This window comes from Brachycentrus maculatus, unplaced genomic scaffold, assembly GCF_059751285.1.
Source record: "Brachycentrus maculatus isolate JH-2025_06_01 unplaced genomic scaffold, ASM5975128v1 h1tg000392l, whole genome shotgun sequence".
NCBI classification, from domain to species: Eukaryota; Metazoa; Arthropoda; class Insecta; order Trichoptera; family Brachycentridae; genus Brachycentrus; species Brachycentrus maculatus.
The window spans coordinates 103,646-122,851 of record NW_028281141.1 but is presented as its reverse complement, the minus strand read 5'-3'; the positions used below and the strand labels follow the sequence as shown (position 1 = coordinate 122,851).

General features: G+C 30.5%; 1 long non-coding RNA gene across 1 annotated transcript in view; it reads left to right on the top strand.

Annotated features, from left to right (window-relative positions):
• Positions 1 to 18,710: 18,710 nt before the first annotated feature.
• LOC148303020 (uncharacterized) overlaps positions 18,711 to 19,206 on the top strand; it is an 81,741-nt gene continuing 81,245 nt past the window's right edge. Inside the window, exon 1 of the long non-coding RNA XR_015838544.1 lies at positions 18,711 to 18,839. This is a non-coding gene — a long non-coding RNA (uncharacterized LOC148303020). The remainder of the gene's footprint in view (positions 18,840 to 19,206) is intronic.

Below are 19,206 nucleotides of genomic sequence, written 5' to 3'. Positions count from 1 at the left end.
TTATAAGCTACGGAATGTTTAGACTTTCACTTGTTTCGTATAAAAATGATAAATGATTTTCTCAGTTGAAACATCTATCATAATCATAATTTTGTACAAGATATTTTTATTATTACCATGAAGATAAATTATGTTGCTACACGGTTAATGTAAAATCACCGACCAAGATAATTTTTTCAAAATAATTTAATGCTTTTTGCACTACAATAATCTAGTATAATTATAGTACGGTAATGGGAGCTTTTCCCCATGTTGAAGTTGGTCGAGACTAGTGTGACCCCTAATGATAAAAGTAACCCCTTATCTTCATTAAGGTCAAACTTTTTCATCGAGCACTAGTCTTATCTCAGAAACCAATGCAACTTAGTAGCTCACCTATAATTTCGTAAACACATGCACCAACGTTCGTTTCAAACTATAATCTGTGCCTCATATTTACATCTATTACTACATACAACGGTTTATTTTAAATATTTTTATTATATAACCTGAAATATTTAACTCTGAAAATATATTCTCAATGTATCGAAATCTTTGTACACAAGTACCTCGTTCAACTCTCGTGGTACGTGAAATAATGACCAGCCGATAATATAAACTGATAATTTTACTAAAATATTTATTTGATATTACTCTAGTCTGGTACCCGAAGCAGACAACCCTTTCTTCGTCTATGTAACAATAAAAAGTACTGCTTCTTTACGATGCAGTATATTATGCACCATTTGATGTGGATATGGGTAAAAAAATCTATTTTAATAACAACTACAAAAAGTTAGGATATTTATAAAAACGATACAATCATATGTTTCGCTTGATGCGTGGTGCTTGATAATGATGCAGAATGCATAAAAAAACCTTGTCACCATAGATTCTAAGAGAAAACGTGGTATTTACTAAGTAAAATTTTAATTTTTAAAAATTGATAACGAAAAATCAAATGAAAAAAATTATCTGAAAAACATCATTTACGTTTTTTTTTTAATATTTACATTAACTCATATCACTGGTTGATTTCGATCCAAATAGTGTTTTTGCTATTAGACGACCAATGAAAAAAACATATGATTGTTATCCATATTTTTTACATTTACAAAATCATTTTTTTCTTCTTTGTTTTCTTCAATTGTGCTGTTTGATTAATTTTTTTATCAAATTTAAATTAACAACGCAAATTTTAATTTTTATAAAGAGACTACAAACATATTCGAAAATCATGAAAAAAATAATTGCTGACAAGACAAAGCTTGTTACTATAAAGTCAGTGTTTTGAATTTGCCGGATTGTTTTAAGTGTGCACTTGTTACATATTTTAGTTTCTCGGGCGAGTATATTATTATGCTTGCTAAACATTTTAAGCGATGACCTATATTCGTGAGTTGTCGTGAAATCCGCTAAACAACACAATAAACCCAAGATAATCTTTCCGAAGATTCATCGCACTATGACACCCACTATAAGCAACAATCCTGTGAAAATGGGTGAACTGTTCGTTTCGAGATAACAAGAACGTGACATCAAGTTGAAGGAGCACTGTCATATAGACAATAATTTATAAATCAGTATTTCATATCATTGTTTGTACGCAAAATATTACATTTTAATACATGCTTTAATTTTTATTTTGCTTAGCTCTGGAGGAAAGTTTTTGGCATATAATTTTTTTTTTAATCTTTTTTTAGTGAAAGTAATATTTAAATGTTTTATGTTGATGAAACTGAGAGTTTTCATCTCACCAATAGATATCTCTATTGAAGTTCTAGTGATTCAAGAACAATGTTTCAAAATGAGTTCGTATATATAGAACATCTAAGAATTTGAGTAGTGTGGTTGTCAATAATGGGTAGAATTGGTGAATGTTACAAGTGATCACTCAAACCAGCCTATGATGGTCGTCAGCCCCGTAAATGCCCAGACTTCCATATTATTCTTCATCTTTGATGAGATGTCAAAAAATAATATGAAAATACTCCTATAATTGGAGATAATTCAGATTTGTGAACAAGTATTTGGACACACTCAAAATGTTGTAAACTGATAGTTGTATTTTTTTAATTAAAATAAGAGTTTCAAAACAAATCTTACAAACTTATTGATATAAATGTCCAGATATAGAAAATTAACGAGATGTCAGCACACTCGTATATAAATTTGAACATTTTAATTTAAATCATGGTTGAACAAATTCTGGGATGCAAAACAATTTAAATTTAATTTAAAATGATTTTTTTTTTTAAATCTATGGACATTTCAAATAATAATTATAACCCAGGGTGGTCCAGAAATAACAACTCCACTACGGAAGAAGTATTTTAAGTTGTTGGTAAGAGTTGGTAATAAAATATAAAACGTTACTATTAAAACATTACTTACCGAAGTTTATTATACATAAGAGTACTCCACAGTAGGTAGTGTAACAAAAATTCAGTAAGTAGTGTAGAAATGCATTTGAAACTAATCACATACGTGATTAAACATCAGACAGTATGACAATGAGTAATAGCGGATACATCAGAAAAATAAGGGTCAACGACCGATAGCCAAATCAACGAGGAATATCGAATTCGCAACATAAAGATGGAAACAAAGTTAACTTAGATTTTAGAGAGCGGGTGTTTTGAGCGCAATACGGAGTATAGATGACAGTCGATCGATGTAGATTACATCCACAAAATACTTGTGAAATAGATGCAAATGTAATAGAGATCGAAACCCGTATTTGAAAACAATGTACATAGTATCAGTAGTATTTGAGACTTAGAGTGCAATTTAATATACCAAAACAATTACGTTATAGCAGTGACCAATGTTACAAAAAAGTGATTTACATCGACACTGAAGGGAACCAACGCTTACAACATAAAATAGAGTGGAAGGATATCCGATGAGCAACGTCAAGAATGACTTGGTGCTTGATTTGGCACTTTTCGACTGATGCGTGCGGGAATAGGTAAAGTTCAACTCTAAAATCAACCAATCAAAATACTTTTTTATTTGACCAGCGACCGGGTTTCGTCGTTACCGACATCATCAGACTGGTGACACCAGTCTGATGATGTCGGTAACGACGAAACCCGGTCGCTGGTCAAATAAAAAAGTGGAAAAGCTAAAAATATTGGTTTTAATCTAATAATAAATTAAAAATGCAATTCCATCACGAAGTGTCAGTGGATAATATAAATCTATTAATCAAAATACAGTCAGGAGACACATTATAACGTTAGATGGCACTTAACTTTTGTCACCCTAATTCCAAAGTATAACTAACATCATTACACCACAGACACTAACATTCCTTATTGCTCTTGTTTTAAAGAGAACAATTTAATTCTAGACATATCTACACATTATCTGTAAACAAGAAACTCGGCGCAATTATTTGAGTTTTCCTATCTCCACCAGTTAATCCAAGTCCCCGAACGGGCCGCGAACTACTTTATATAGCGTTCTAAAGCAGTTTGATCTTATCTCCCTTCCTGTAATTAGATGAGACAACATCAGTTTAGTGTGGTTATCGCACACTGGTATTCTAATCTCTTTTCGTTACGTAAAATCTACGAATCGCTACTGTCCGGCTATAAAATGCGTTAATAATTAGTAGTGTGAATCTCTTGGAATCCGTCCAAGGCAACAGTATGTTTTGGAGAAGGTGTTTTTGTACACTAGATATTAAGAAACTCGCTTGAATTGATTTCGAAAGCGATTAACCGAATTGAACACTTTACATTGGAAAAGTGTTTATTAATAACGATAAGTCAGATTTATTTATAAATAAACTTGAACGGAATATATGTCCATTAGTAAAATCATCGTTATCGTCTTTGTACAATGAGGTTATATTTAAGGAAAATGACGCTTTATAAATTTTCCAAAAAATATTAAAATGAAGCGATTTTCTAGAAATTAATTAGTTGAAGTGATGGAGAGTTTTTACTTAAAAATGTGTTTAAAAGTAGTTAGAATAAATAAACACTAGCTTACCAGTCAAGGTTTGCAATTCCGTGTGCCATTGGTACCATGCTCCTTCTCTCGCCTACTTTTCCAACTCCATTTATTATTCCATAAACCAGTTTGATGCATACAGGTTAAATATATGAAATTAATATCTGACTGAAAAATTCTTTAAAATAACAGTATTGTAAATTAATGAAACCAAGGTTACCTACCTATAAGAAGAAAAGTGAAAAAAAAAACATAAATCGAGAGAGACAATATCCAAGAAGGGGATGAAGATAAACTGTTGGATTCTAAAGAAAAATAGTGATGTTTTTTGTTGTTGGGGTTATTACAGAAAATGAATTTCTGCCTTTGGTGTATTTTAAGATATTTAGTACCGAAATAAATTTATTACTTTTATGCATCTCTTTTTTTCCTAGATATTGATGTTTATCTAATACTTTGATACATTTCCTCAAATAAAAAAAACTTGTTGCAAAGCTAACGTTTCTTAACTTGGGGACGTTATAAGAAGACCCTCTACAAGCAATTATGAAAGAATGTATATGATTATGTATTCACTTAATTACTTTTAAAAGCCGCAATTATCAACAACATTAAGCGTCATTTATTATGCAAATCATAGCCACAGAAATATTCTCCTTCAATGAGATTGTTAGGGGGTGAAATTGCACATTTGTAAGAAAGTTCTGCCGACCCTTTGTTTATTCATAAATTTTAAAAAGATCGCTAATGGCCGCAATTATGATTTAAAACACGTACAAAAAGTTTTAAAGATATTTCGTTTTGAGTAATCTTTTAAAATTCTTGTTTTAGATAGAAATGAATTAGGAACGTTTCTGCTAAAGGATTTTACTCAGAAGGTTTTCTTATAACAGTAATCTGGCTACTGTACTTAAATGTTTTAAAATCCAGTTTAACGTTTTTAATTAAATTATAATTGTCATACCTCAAACATATTTCTTCAACTTGGTTTGTGAAAAAGTAATAAGTAAAAGGCATCCAAAACATTGCATTTATATACATGTTCCAAAAAAATAATACAAAATGGATGTTTAATAATGGGCAGAATGATGATCGTCACACAAGCGTATAAAGTGATCACACAAGTCATATAAACACCAAGTTGTAAGCCCTGAGATGCTCAGACTTCTACCTTCTTTCAATAAAAATGATAGATTTTTTTTAATAAGAAAAAACTTATTTTAAAGTGTCTCAACTTGATATGAAACATGTACATATGTATGTGGAAGTCTGGTCATCCAAGAGCTTACTACCTGGCATTTGGCTAGCTTGAGCGATCACTTTATACACTTGTTCACCGTTCTGCCCATTATTAATGCCCATAGGTGAATAATCCAGTGTCCGATATAATAAATACATTTTATTATTATTGTGAAGAAAAAGCATCGCGAAAGATAATTTTTTATAAAATTATTAAATTAGAAATCTCGGGGATGAAATGTAAGAGCTTTAGACTTTTTTCTTTAAAGGTTGGTAAGTATCTTGAACATAGACAGCGGTACACGATATCTCCCTTCTAATAATTCAATAATGTAGCATGAGTTAGGTTTCCCTGCTACGAACCGATAGCGGACTAGGGGTGAGTGGGGTAATCTCATTAAAACATGACGCTTTTGTACAGAGATGTGCACGCAGCTCAACAAGTTTGCAATTAAACGGCCCCATACCATCGGCAATGCTTCGATCCGAATAGTTCAACTAACAATGCTAAACGCTTCAGCCAATTAAACGGTCAGTTCATGTGTATATTTGCACATTGCCTATGTTTGGAATTTTAAAATTATTTATTTTATATATTACTTATAACCAGCCATACGTTACTGTGACTCAGTCGATTTAAATGAAAAAATAAATTTGTGTTTTAGAAGTAACCTGAATTACTTTTAAAATAAAAATAAAAGCTGCAATATTATTTTTTGAAATCAAGCTTTTCAATACAGTCAGATTCTAAAATATTATATTTAAAAAAAAAACTGCCCTATAAATGTCTAAACTTATAAACATATTTTAAAAACATATTTTTCAATAAAAATCCTCGATATAAATCCAAAATTTGTGAACTAAAATTTGGACCCTGAAAATATTGTAAATTACCTTTCTTTTCTTCAAGGTACAGACTTTAACCACTTTTACTGGTCTCTTATTATTAGTTAATTGGAAGATATTGCTTCAATGCAAAAAGTTTTCCAATATGCTTAGTATATTATTTGAATTAAAAAAATAGATTTATTGTATAAGTTATTGAATTCACATTTATTTACTTTATTTTTAATAATTTCTTATTGTTATCTTTTGTGTGATATGATCAAATATACCAGGATCGCATGTTCGTAAGGGGAGGCAACTTACTTCAGCATTTATTAGTCAGTTAGTTCATTCCTCCGGCCACGTGTTGAGTTGCCAAGTGATTTCCATGCCACGTTGTCCGTACATTAAAAACGTTTCATTATCACACAATCTACATTATATTCAATTACCCGAAACGCTGTTCCAACTGAACCCGCCAACTTCGGAAATGAGGTTTTTTGTAAAAGCACTTCGAATTTTGCACTTTGCAGGATTCTCTGGATGAAATTTGGATTGCGTAAATTTAATTAAAACTTTTCATGAACATTTGCTATTAATGTTCGTTTTTAATATGGGTCGAATTATTCAGAGCTGTGATAACTTATTCGTTCTGAATTATGAATATTAATTGATTTTTTTCTCGAACAAAAAATTAATAAAAGGGGTTTGAATTGGTTACAGGTTTGATGAAACAGTCTATTTGCCTTTTTCATATGGATTTTTTTTGAAAATCAGGTTACTTGAGCGTATTAAGATTGTTTAGGCATGTGAACCGAATAAATGAAGGAATAATAATAATACAAATTTTCGATGCAAATGTGGTCGGTAATAGAAGCAAAAGAACCCTAAAAAAATTAGCATGGTTAATTATTTTATATTCAACATTTTGAGTATCTCCAAATACGGACTTCGGACCTCACATAATAATAAAAGAGTTCCTGCTCAATAAAAAGCTTCTTTTCATCTCACCAATAGATGTCTCTAGTGAAGTTCTAGTAATTCCAGAACAATGTTTCAAAATTGGTTCATATTTATAGAGCTTCCAAGAATTTGAGTAGTGTGGTTGTCAATAATGGGTAGAATTGGTGAATGTTACACGTGTGTAAAGTGATAACTTAAACCAGCCTATGACGGTCGTCAGCCCCGTAAATGCCCAGACTTCCATATTCTTCTTCATCTTTGAAGAGATATAAAAAATATATACTTTAAAGTGTTCAGATCTGGAGTCGGCATAATCGACGGGTACGTATGAGAAGATATATGAATGTGGAAAAGGCGAACATTGTTTGCAAAGACATATTAACAGAGGTGGAGATTAATCTCAGATAAAAATAATTACTCACCAGGTTTATTTGTTTCTAATTATGAATAAAATATAAGTTTTATTTTTAACCACATTTATTCTTGGTACTATTATTCCAACCAGTTTCGACAAACACACTATTTTTTTCATGGATCCCTGAAGATGACAAAGTGCTTGACAAAATTGGTTAGAATAATAGTACCAAAAATAAAAGTGATTTAAAACAAGGCTTGTTCATTCTCAGGCAAAGACATTTTTTAAAAGCAATTTGGATTAATTTTTTATTGTGAAAGAGTCCAACAGTTGTAGATTTATCTTTCGGAGATTGGTTTACAAATGTGTAAATGTTACTAACAAGCTTTATGAGGGTAAATTTTTCAATATTCAAGTAGTTATTTCGTAATGTACTAATGACCCATATTTGTCAAACTGCCGGTAGAAATTTGTTCATATATATTTCACTACATGCACGAGTAATACCTTTGAAAGGTTTGCACATCAAATATTAACATCTTCACGTGGGAGGGTCCTCATTACAACTGCCGTCGGACATTTCCAGGCAGGAGCCATCATTATGAGTCTCGGACGTCTCAAATAATTAAGAACCTCCCGTAAATTACCCCGCCTTCTGGTTCATTTCCACGGCGCAATTTTCCTCGCTGTATTTTCACGTCAGGCTGTATGTCAGGACGGTAAACGTCTTCGCTTTGAGGTAAGCGGTGCTGCCATTATGGCATCATTTATTCACGAGACATGCTCGCTTTAGCCGCGGCAGACGGAGAATCAATATCATTCGGTTTCCCAACCCTGGCCCATCAATTGTTTATGATTAACGTGTATATTTCGACCCGTTCCCTCGGGGTGGACGGGGGTCGATATGTGACCCAATTTCCACCCAATTGAAAGACTCGCCTAATGCATATTTAAATACTGCCGTTGTCCATTTGTTACGTTCAATTCCTTTATTGAAGTCGTATGAATTTTAAATTTGAGTAACTCCATTTTCTGATTTCATGATTGGTCCCAACAGAAACATATGCGACTTGAAATAAATACAAATCAAAGATGGAGCCTTCGTTTTCCATAGCAGTTGATTTGTTGTTTGAAGTAGTACAAAAGTAAAATTTTAACAATTTTGACAAAAAGTGAAACATTTCAAAATTCATGCCAATAAGTGAGACATTAAACAACCTTAACTTTAAAAACATGATTGTCAATCACGAACGCGGTTGATTGGTGGAAAGATAAATGTTCTACGGTGTATTAAATGATGACTTTAACCAATCACAGAATTGTAATTCTATAAATACACAAATTTTTATACTTTCACCTCAAATATCAATACAAAATTTGTTTATTTTTAAAAGAACTTTAGCTATTTTTTTTCTATTCACTCCTCAAAAATGCAATGAAAAAGTTATGATATAGTGTGAGAGTATCTACGTGATAATTTAACGCATGAACTTGTTTTATGGATATTTTCCACCTGTTGGCAATATTAGAGCACAAACGACTCTCGTTGTTTGTTAAAATAAACACGAGCAATATTTTTATGGCCTTAATTAAAATCAAAATGACTTTGCAAAAGTTTTTTTATCGGCCAAAGCTTGGGCAGCGTAGTAAATTTAAACTTCATTTTAAATTTTCAAGTTTTTAATGCTTTTAACACTTTGAATATCCGCTCTCAGCAAATTATTTATTTTTTTATTAAATCTGCATTTGTGCAAGTCTGAAATAAGATTTTATCTTACTAGGCTCAGCATATTTTTCAATTATTTAACCAAGAGCGCTTTTTACTACAACCATTTGAAGCAATCGTTTCAACAAATATTCCAATAGTTTTCGATCGGAATATTAAAACAATCATTTTCACGTTATATTGATTTTAGGTAATGCGAATTACCTCGTAGGAGTCGTATCTTGCACAGGTTTAAACAAGCATGAGTATCAAACCCCGAGTGCCTTTCCTATTGTTTCTTCTTCTTCTTCTTCTTGGTGTAGGGCTTGTGGCCTGTTTTTAGAAGGGATTAGCCTCCTCCAATGTCGATTCTCAGCTGTTAATCCATCTCTTAGGTGGTCTGTCCGGAGTCATCTACCTTGAGGTTGGCTGTGGGGCATCTGAATGGTCTCATGCTCCACACATGTGCATACCATTGTCTTCTTTGTTGTCTTTCTTACCTAACGACATCTTCGATCTCGCGAATTTCTCTTATCCTGGTGTCCCTTATTATATCTCGTTGACTCTTAGCCAGATATGCTTCTTAGACTGCTCATATCTGACACTCTTAGCGCATTTTTGCTACCGCTTCTATTCTCATATTTCAATCATTAATTTTCCTCCATTTCCTTTCCTCTAATTTTACTTAAGTCATCTGTATCTCATAACATATATTCAACTTTAAGATCCAAAAATCTGAATTGCAAGATTGATCACTCTGCCTTCGTAACACAATAAGTTTTAACGAACTTTGTAACATCGCGTCGTCGCACAGCGTGCAATATGACCGATCTATCTTTACTTTAATCGTTTTTTCATATTTTAATTTTACATATGTGAATATCAAAACTTCTTAATTAATAACCGGTGCAATCTTCTGCACACCTATTTTTAGGCTCAAATATATATTATGTATCACGTCGCAAAGTTGATGAACAGCGTGACACTAGATTTCAACTCCTAGTCAGTCGCGGATCAACGCCCGGTTTAATAAGATATTTGTCAGACTGTAGTGCTTTTAATATATATTTTTAAAAATAGACGTTATTGAACAATATACTTTGTTTATATTTATTCTAAAAAAAACTTAATATACTCGTATTAGTACGTATCCGTCCGCCTCCGTAGTGTAATGGTCAGCACGCTCGGCTACCGTTCTGGAGGTCCCGGGCTCGATTCAAGTAAAATAAATACAAGTGATTTTTTCACTTATTCAATTCTTATTCATATTTATTCAATATTACCCAGGACTGGTACCTGAAGCGGAGGGCTGATCACCTTTCTTTCATGTGTAAACGATCAAGATAACACTGCGTTTATATGACGCAGTGCCCTATGCACCATTGGGGTGCGGATAAGGGTTTTATTATTATTACTATGTAAATTCGTTCAATTTATAAAACATGTAAAAAAATAGGCGAAAATATTTTAATTGTACATTCACTTAGACCTACGAAACGATTTTGTTTGGATTTTCATTAATCTAGATAAATAACCACTCATAATACTACAAAAGTAGGTCAGCTAGATAAAGTTTAAAAAGCTCTATGTCACGTGAATGTTATATTCATTCTTTTTTTAGTTTTATAACATTTCAAGCGAGTACTGTAAGTAGGTCGTAATAAAACTGAAAATAAATTTTATTTCTTATCAAACTTTCAATTAAAAAAATAAATACATATTTCTTTATAAAATAACAAAATCAGTTTGAAAAAGATTTTTTGCTACGTCAACAGGCATTCAGTGGAATTAATTCAATCAATAAGGATGAGCACGAGTATTTGAGTTATATAATTGTTTTCATTAAAAACACAATGGTCTTATACAATGTGCAATAAGTTATGATTCAATAAATATTTTTCATGCAACAATAATTTTTGAAATTTTTGTTGCAAATTATGTGATTGATTTTTTTTCGTAATAAGTTATTAAAAAATTAAAATTAAAATAAAGTTTAAAAATAATATTAAATTAAAACAATTTTTTTTTCGAGAATCAAGATATATGTGCTCTTATTATATACATAAATAATTCAATTTGCTACTATTTTATAAAGCCTAAGTGAACCCTTATTAAAAATAAAATTGAGAATCTGGATGTTGTATAGTAGGTTTGCATAAATAAATTCTGAACTCTGTGACACTAACTAAAAAACTACATACTTTTCACTTCTACTTAACTCGATATTCACTGGAATTAATACAACAAACATCGAAAGTACATACTATATATGTTCCTGCCATATGGATTACATACAAGTTTAAAAAAAAAAGGATGAAAATATCTGTGCAAACATGGTGAGATTTGATTTTTTGACATTTCAACATAGGTAAAGAAGAATATGGATGTTTGTACATTTACAGGGCTTACGACCCGACACAAGCTGGTTTGAGTGATCACTTTATACACTTAAACTTACACAATTCTATTCATGATCGAGAATAATAATACTAAATTTATTTAAACTTTTGTTAAGCAGAGATCTTTTCATTTAAATGTATGAAAGTTCCTTCCAGAATTATTTTCCAGAATTAAAACTTGATTTAAAAAAAAATATTACTAATTTGTGAACAACAATCAAGACACATTAAAAATATAGTGAATATTTTTCAATGCTGCAGATCAAGAAAGACGATACATGTTACCATCATATTAAATCTCAAATAAAACTTTATACATTATACGTAAATGAATATGTAATATCGCCTATTCCTTTCAAGAACGTCATAAATCAAAAATCGTTAATTTTTAGTCATGTTTTCGAAATGCCCAGAAAATGTACTATATCCCAGCAAAAGAGGCATATTTTTAACTTAATATTTACCCTCTACAGGGCAGAAAGTGTTGTTTTTGCATTTTGAGAAAAATGTATTGTTTAATTTTTTTTTAAATATACTAAATATTTTTCAAATGCAGAAAAAATCTTCAGGTTTTACCTAAAAAGATCTGTCGCACAGTAAAAAGTTTGATAAGTGGCTTGATATTTATTTTTAATACATTGTATTCTATTTTTAAACTTTAAAAACGTTCTCCTGAAAAATCAAGTTTTTTGATTTATGACGTTCTTGAAAGGAGTAAGCGATATGTGCATATTAAAAAATACATTTATCATCGTATTAAACACTTAAAAATATATTTTTTTACATGTATTTATTTAATATTATAAACTGGCAAATATATTTTATTAGTTTTTTTGCAAATACTTTTGGTTTGTCATATTCTTAAAAAAAAACACACTTACGAATATTTAATATATTTATCCAATATGCCTTTGAGTGTGCTTCAGAATTTACATAATAATGTTGATATTCAAATTCTGATTTAATGGATTTCATAAAAATGCAAATATTGTATTTTTCTTTGATATTGATAGGATCCACCTTAACAATTTTTATTATTTCTTGTGTGGGGTACTTGGTGCACATTTTTTCTTTGATAGGCTGAGAGGACGCGCGTGGTCTGAATATATAGTACCACGTTCAAAGCCCCTTTGCTCTACGTCTTTATTCATGACTACAGACGTAATCTCAGGAAAGGTTCCCTATTTCGTCTTTGACGTCATTTTTGTCCACTTTGAACTTGCGATTATAGGGGGGGTTAAACGCGTACTTAGAACCGTGATTACGAATGCTCCTCATTTGTTATAATACTAACGTCGATGTTATTATTTATCTTTACTTAGATACAAAGTAACTGAGATTACCATCATATATTTTTCTATATTTTTGTGGTATTTCTAAATATCATTAAAATACGAGCACTATTATAAAATATATACAAAAATTGTATCAAATTATATATTAATTTGTTATATATATTTATATATGTGTGTGCATGTATGTAGTGTGTGTATTAAGCTCACTTTTATAATAAAATCGTTCGCAGTAATTCATCAAACCGTGGGCCATAAATTAAATATAACTACATTAAAAAAAACTCTTTATATGCAATGGCTATACTTAAAATTGAACGTTCAGTGTGGTTAGCTTTCATAAATATTGGGTAATTTGGTAATTTGATAAGTCAAAGTGAGTTTTGTATTACACTCAAGAACAAGCGAAAGAAAAATCATAAAAATGAGATTAAACACTCGTAGGGCATATCATTTTCCCATTTGAATGATAAAGCTGAAACGAACATGGTATTTGATACAATCAAGGAATATATTATAATCTTTACCTACTTTAATGTATTTTTTAAAGGCTTGATTTTAGAGATTATTATTTTAACAACATTATCGTTTTTTTTAACTCTCACTTATAGATAGAAACGTATTTTATAAAACCATATATTAACGTTTATATTAACGTTTATATTAACATTATTTTATTAATTTCTTATAAAAAATAAGAAAAATTATTTTATATATCAACGAAAGCTTCAGTGTAACATAAGTATAATGTATGTGTACATTGAAGAATTTATGTATGTCAATATTTTCAATATTTTTGCAATGTGTTAAAATAAAATCATTATTTATTATTTGAAATATTCAAAAAAAAAAGTATCAGAATGATCCAAATTAAAAAGTTTTTTTTATTCTCCTAGGTGCATCGATCAATTCTAAATCATATATCAACGTAAATGTTATCAGTATTTTCACAACATTTTATGTCTAAATATGAGAAAAAAGTACCAGGGTATCATAAATATAAGAGGCTCAAGGTTCGATTTTTCACCATCTTATAATAAGGTAACGCGCCTTCCATTCACGTGCGTAGTTCCTTGAATAATAGATTATTTAATTTGTGGAAATGCGCTATGACATGAATTTTATATCGCATAAGATACAAGCAAGGGTAGAGGAATAACGACCACGTGTATTTTTGGCAACGCCTGATAATTTCAAAATGAATAACACTTTTATGATTTTTACAAAATAGAGTATCAAAGAATTGAGAACGTAAAAACTTATTCGACAAGTTGAAGTTTATGCAGCGTGTATTATGATTGAAGAGATATTTTTATTTTACATTATTTTGCTTCCTTGAAAAATGGGATTATTAACCTTTTTATACATGTTATTTGACTATCGTTAGAAGGTTTCGTTATTTCATAAAAAAAACTTATTAAATTTCTTTTATTATTTTTTTGACATCACAACAAAGATGAAGAAAAATATAGAAGTCTGGGCATTACAAGTTGTTACAAGGTTTCATTATTTCATAAAATAAACTTATTTAATTTCTTATATTATTTTTTTGACATCACAACATAGATGAAGAAAAATATAGATGTCTGGGCATTACAAGTTGTTACAAGGTTTCATTATTTCATAAAAAAACTCATTTAATTTCTTATATTATTTTTTTGATATCACAACAAAGATGAAAAAAAATATGGAAGTCTGGGCATTTACAGGGCTTAAGGACCGTCATAGACTGATTTAGCTGACCGTAAATACCCAGACCTCCATATTCTTCTTCACCTATGTTGAGATGTCAAAAAAATAACTTCTATAATTGGAGATAATCCACATTTGTGGACAAATATTTGGACACACTTAAAATATTACTTCATTTCTGTTCAAGGTGATTAAATAAAAATATATGGTGATTGTATTCATGGCACACCACGAAATAGCTTGAACATGTTTCAGAACTGTGAATACGTGTTGACTGATGACCTGAATGCAAGATGTCTGACGCCAAGTTCCATAAAAGAAAATGCTTCTGTGGTTCTGACGGAGTCAGTTTGAGCGCTTTTTCCAAAAAGGAATGCTGATCGTGCCTCGTGAAACTAGAAACTTCAGCAGGAAAAATGTCATATGAAAAGTATTTATTAATACATTTCTATAATATTTTTTTTTATAATGAGAAATAGAGCAACAACAATAAACTCATATTAGCATTACGTAGGTATTTCAAACTTTTAAAATATACTTTCTTTTAAAAATAATATTATTAATTATATTGCATAATTATTACTTTAATTAACAAATTATTATATTTTGTATATATTTTAATATGCGTATTATATTTATTTTACGCTTTAATCACTAAGCGGTTAGCCAGCTTTTATTGGAATCTTACGTGGCTTTATTGTAATGATTGACAGTTATAGATGAAGAATTTAAGAATAATTAAAAAGGGGAGATGTTTTGAACAATGGACTTTTAGAATAGTTATTTAAAATTTTTAATTTAGAATTTGGTATTTAATTTTTTTAATTATGATGCTTTAATTATGACGATTAAAGAAAGCTTTATATTAAAAATAAAGCAGAGATCTTTTTGATTAGATGTATGGAGGATCCTATACGAATTATTTGACATACTAAGACACGCCATTTAAAAAATTTTATGCAACTTATGATTTTGACGATATAATTTTATTCACATTTTATTGGTGTGTTCAAATCCTTGTACATAAATCTGGGTTTCTCTGCTTTATGAGTTTTTTCTGAATGTTAACACATAGGTGAAGAATAATCAATTGTATGATTATTATTTGGTATTCAATTTCAAATATTTCTTAATAATTTTATTGAAGCCTAAATTTACATGTCACGTTTAAGAAATTTAGTTCTTTTATTTATGAAATGTATGAATACCTTTATTTTAATAGGTAATCAGCAAATGGAAGTTAGATATAAAAATAAAATCTTGAACGTTACTCATTATTAAATATAATTCAAAATACAGTAAAAATATTATAAAGAGTCATCTAATTTTGTCGTAGTGAAATTTATGTTACACAAAATGTTGTATTTTATCTCATGCTATAAAATTGTTTCAAGCGTGTAAGTGTTCAAAGTAGTTGATGATAAAAGTATCCATTATGAACTGTCCACCTTGATGACTTGATTACAAAGAACCGGATATTTTTCAAGCCGGTGTACTTCCGGTACCGCCCCTTACCCCCACTATGTCACTACGTGAACCCGACATCGGAAATGTGAAAACTCTCGAAAGCTTTCTCACTAGAAAATGATAAATTTTATAATGTGGATTTCCGATTTATAAATACCGATATACTTCAATGATCAACGTAATGCTGCAAAGGAAATAAATTATTTTATATATTTCACATTTGATTCCCTCTTCAATTCGTCGTACTCGCTAAAACGAATGTCGGAGATAATTTGATATATCGCTCACTCCTTTCAAGAACGTCATAAATCAAAAATCGTCAATTTTCAGTTTAGCATATTTTTGGAATGCCCAGAAAATGTACTATATCCCAGAAAAAGAGGCATATTTTTAACTTAACATTTACCCGCTACATGGCAGAAAGTGTTGTTTTTGCATTTTGATGAAAAGGTATTGTTTAATTATTTTTTGAAATAATATAAATATTTTTCAAATGGAGAAAAAATCTTCAGGTTTTACCTAAAAAGATCTGTTGCACAGTAAAAAGCTCAATAAGTGGCTACATATTTATTTTTAAAACATTTTATTATATTTTTAAACTTTAAAAACGGTCTCCTGAAAAATCAAGTTTTTTGATTTATGACGTTCTTGAAAGGAGTGGGCGATATGTCAGTTCAAAACGTATCAAAACAAATAACGCTTTGAAAACAAAGCTTAGATGACCGTTTGTAGGTATACCTAGTGCTCATGCTCAATTTTTTTCACAGCGCCACTCAGCCGCTGCCACGCCGTTGAAGAGTAAACACATGTACGCTATTGTCGACGTATTTTAGTTACAACAAAATGACAGAAAAAGTTGAACAATGTTGCTAATTATCTTGGGGATTCTCATGTGGAAACAATCCGCAAAATAAAAAAAGGTGTTTTGGGATAAAGCAATGGACACCACACAGATAAAGGAGTGATATAACCGCTTCAAAGATGGCCGTTCATCAATAGAGAGTGAAGCACGATCTGGTAGGCCCTCAACATCCAAAAACGATGTTGTCATTGATCAAGTTAGAGCCCTGGTATGCAAGATTATCGAATAACAATCAAAGAACTTGCTGATGAAGTGATCATTAGTGTTGGATACATTAATTCCATTTTAACTGAAGATTTGGTCCTCAGAAGGGTCTCAGTAAAATTGGTGCTAAAGTTGCTGACAATTGAGCAGAAGCAACTTCGTGTGGAGATCGCACAGAACATGCTAGAGACTGCGTTCAATGATCCCAACTTTATCAATACGCTTTCTATAATTTTTGGCTTTATATCCAGCTAAAAATTCTTTTGAAAGACACCAGATTTCAGACCAGGGAAGAAATCATTACTGTTGCGACGGGCCACCTGCGCGCCATACCAAAAGAGTCCAGTGTTGCTTCCATCAGTGGCAGAACCGTTGGAAGAATTGTGTAGCAGCTCAATGGGACTACTTTGAAGGGAATAAGTGTCATTTAATTGTTTCTCAATAAATGTTGCTTTAATGAATGAAAGTCGGATACTTTTTGAACAGCGTATATATATATATATATATATATATATATATATATATATATATATATATATATATATATATATATATATACAATATATATATATATATATATATATATATATATATATATATATATATATATATATATATATATATATATATATATATATATATATATTTATATATATAAACACATAAATATGATAAAAATCGTATCTTATATATAACAATCCTCTGTTCTCAATTAAATTGAGACGATGTATGCTTTTATCTTTAAATCATGGGCTAATAGACTAATCCAGCTCACAAAGGGTGAGTTAATCTATTGATTCGGATACTGGGAAAGCTTTTAGCTCATTGTATTGTCTTGAAAATCTGGTGTTTCGAGAACAAATCAAGACCTTGAAAAAAATATTTCACGGCAACGGCGCTTATTAAATTTAATTAAATTTATTTTCAATGTGTTTATTTTATTTATATTTCATCATAAACATAATTACCAATTAGAAATTATTCCATCTCCAGGGCACATTTTACAATATTTATTTATGAAAGAAAATAGTTTACGACATGGAATCAAATACGATAATCGATAATATAAACGACTGACATGATGATCGACAGCAAAAATAAAATACACAAAAATTGTGTGTGACCTATCATGACATATGGGATCGAAAGCAGAGCGGACACCTTAGGTTTCAGAAATGGAAAATCTAAGAAGCATATCTGGCGAAAGTCTACGAAACAGAATAAGGAATACCGGGATAAAATAAAAATGCGAGATCCAAGATATCGTTAGGTGGGGAAGACAATGGTATGCGCATGTTAGGAAAATGGAACCATCCTCCCAGGCAGACCACCAAAGAGATAGATTGACAGCTGGGAATCGACATCACATCATCATCCCTCTTAAAAATAGTCCACAAGGCCTAAAGAAGACGAAGAAGAAGAAAAAAAAAAGGATAAAGAAAAGTTAGTTAACTTTGGAAAAGAACAAACTTTTCAAAAGCGATTCATTATTACACCAAAAAGAAGACGAAGAAGCTATGATCAAATTATCATTAATTTACTGTCTCGAAATGCCTTTTTATATAAGACCATTGGATTGACTTGTTGACGATGAGAACACCAAATTCTGAATTTGGAATTCTTTTTTTGGTATTGGGCCACAATTAAAAAAAATCTTACACACCAGTTCCTACTTAAGCTTAAATCAATCTTAAAATATTCCATTTTCAAAAGCAAATTTTCAAACAAGCAAGCAGTAATATTCCTGTGACAGTTTCTTTCAATGGCCGCGAAGAGCTGACAAAATTTTAGTGAAATATATGTGTTGTGTGTTTATTACGTTTCCAGTTTTGTTTTTTTTATGTTCTTGTTCGCTTGATAAATGGTTAGTGTCAAATCTAATATCAAAACTGCGGTAAGTCCAATTCCTAAACACACTCTGAATGCTTTGGCGAAATTGAAATACATTTATCACATTTTTGTGCCGGGTTGAGTGAGAAAGCTTATTTCTTCTGACGATGTATAAATTTTAAAGATTATATTTATATTTCTTAATAAGATGTGGGAGTGATCATTAAAACAATATTTCATTAAAGTACCTAAAGTCTATCCAAATAATAAATAACCAATATTAAACAAGTAACTTTCTTTAAAACTTACCTCGTTTCCGCTTTATCTACTCACAGCTAAGCCATTATTTCTTAAAGTTTAATCCCTTCATTTTTATTTTTTCTTTGGTTTCTTTCTTAAAATTTTTAGTCTTACGTTTTTGGATTTTTTTA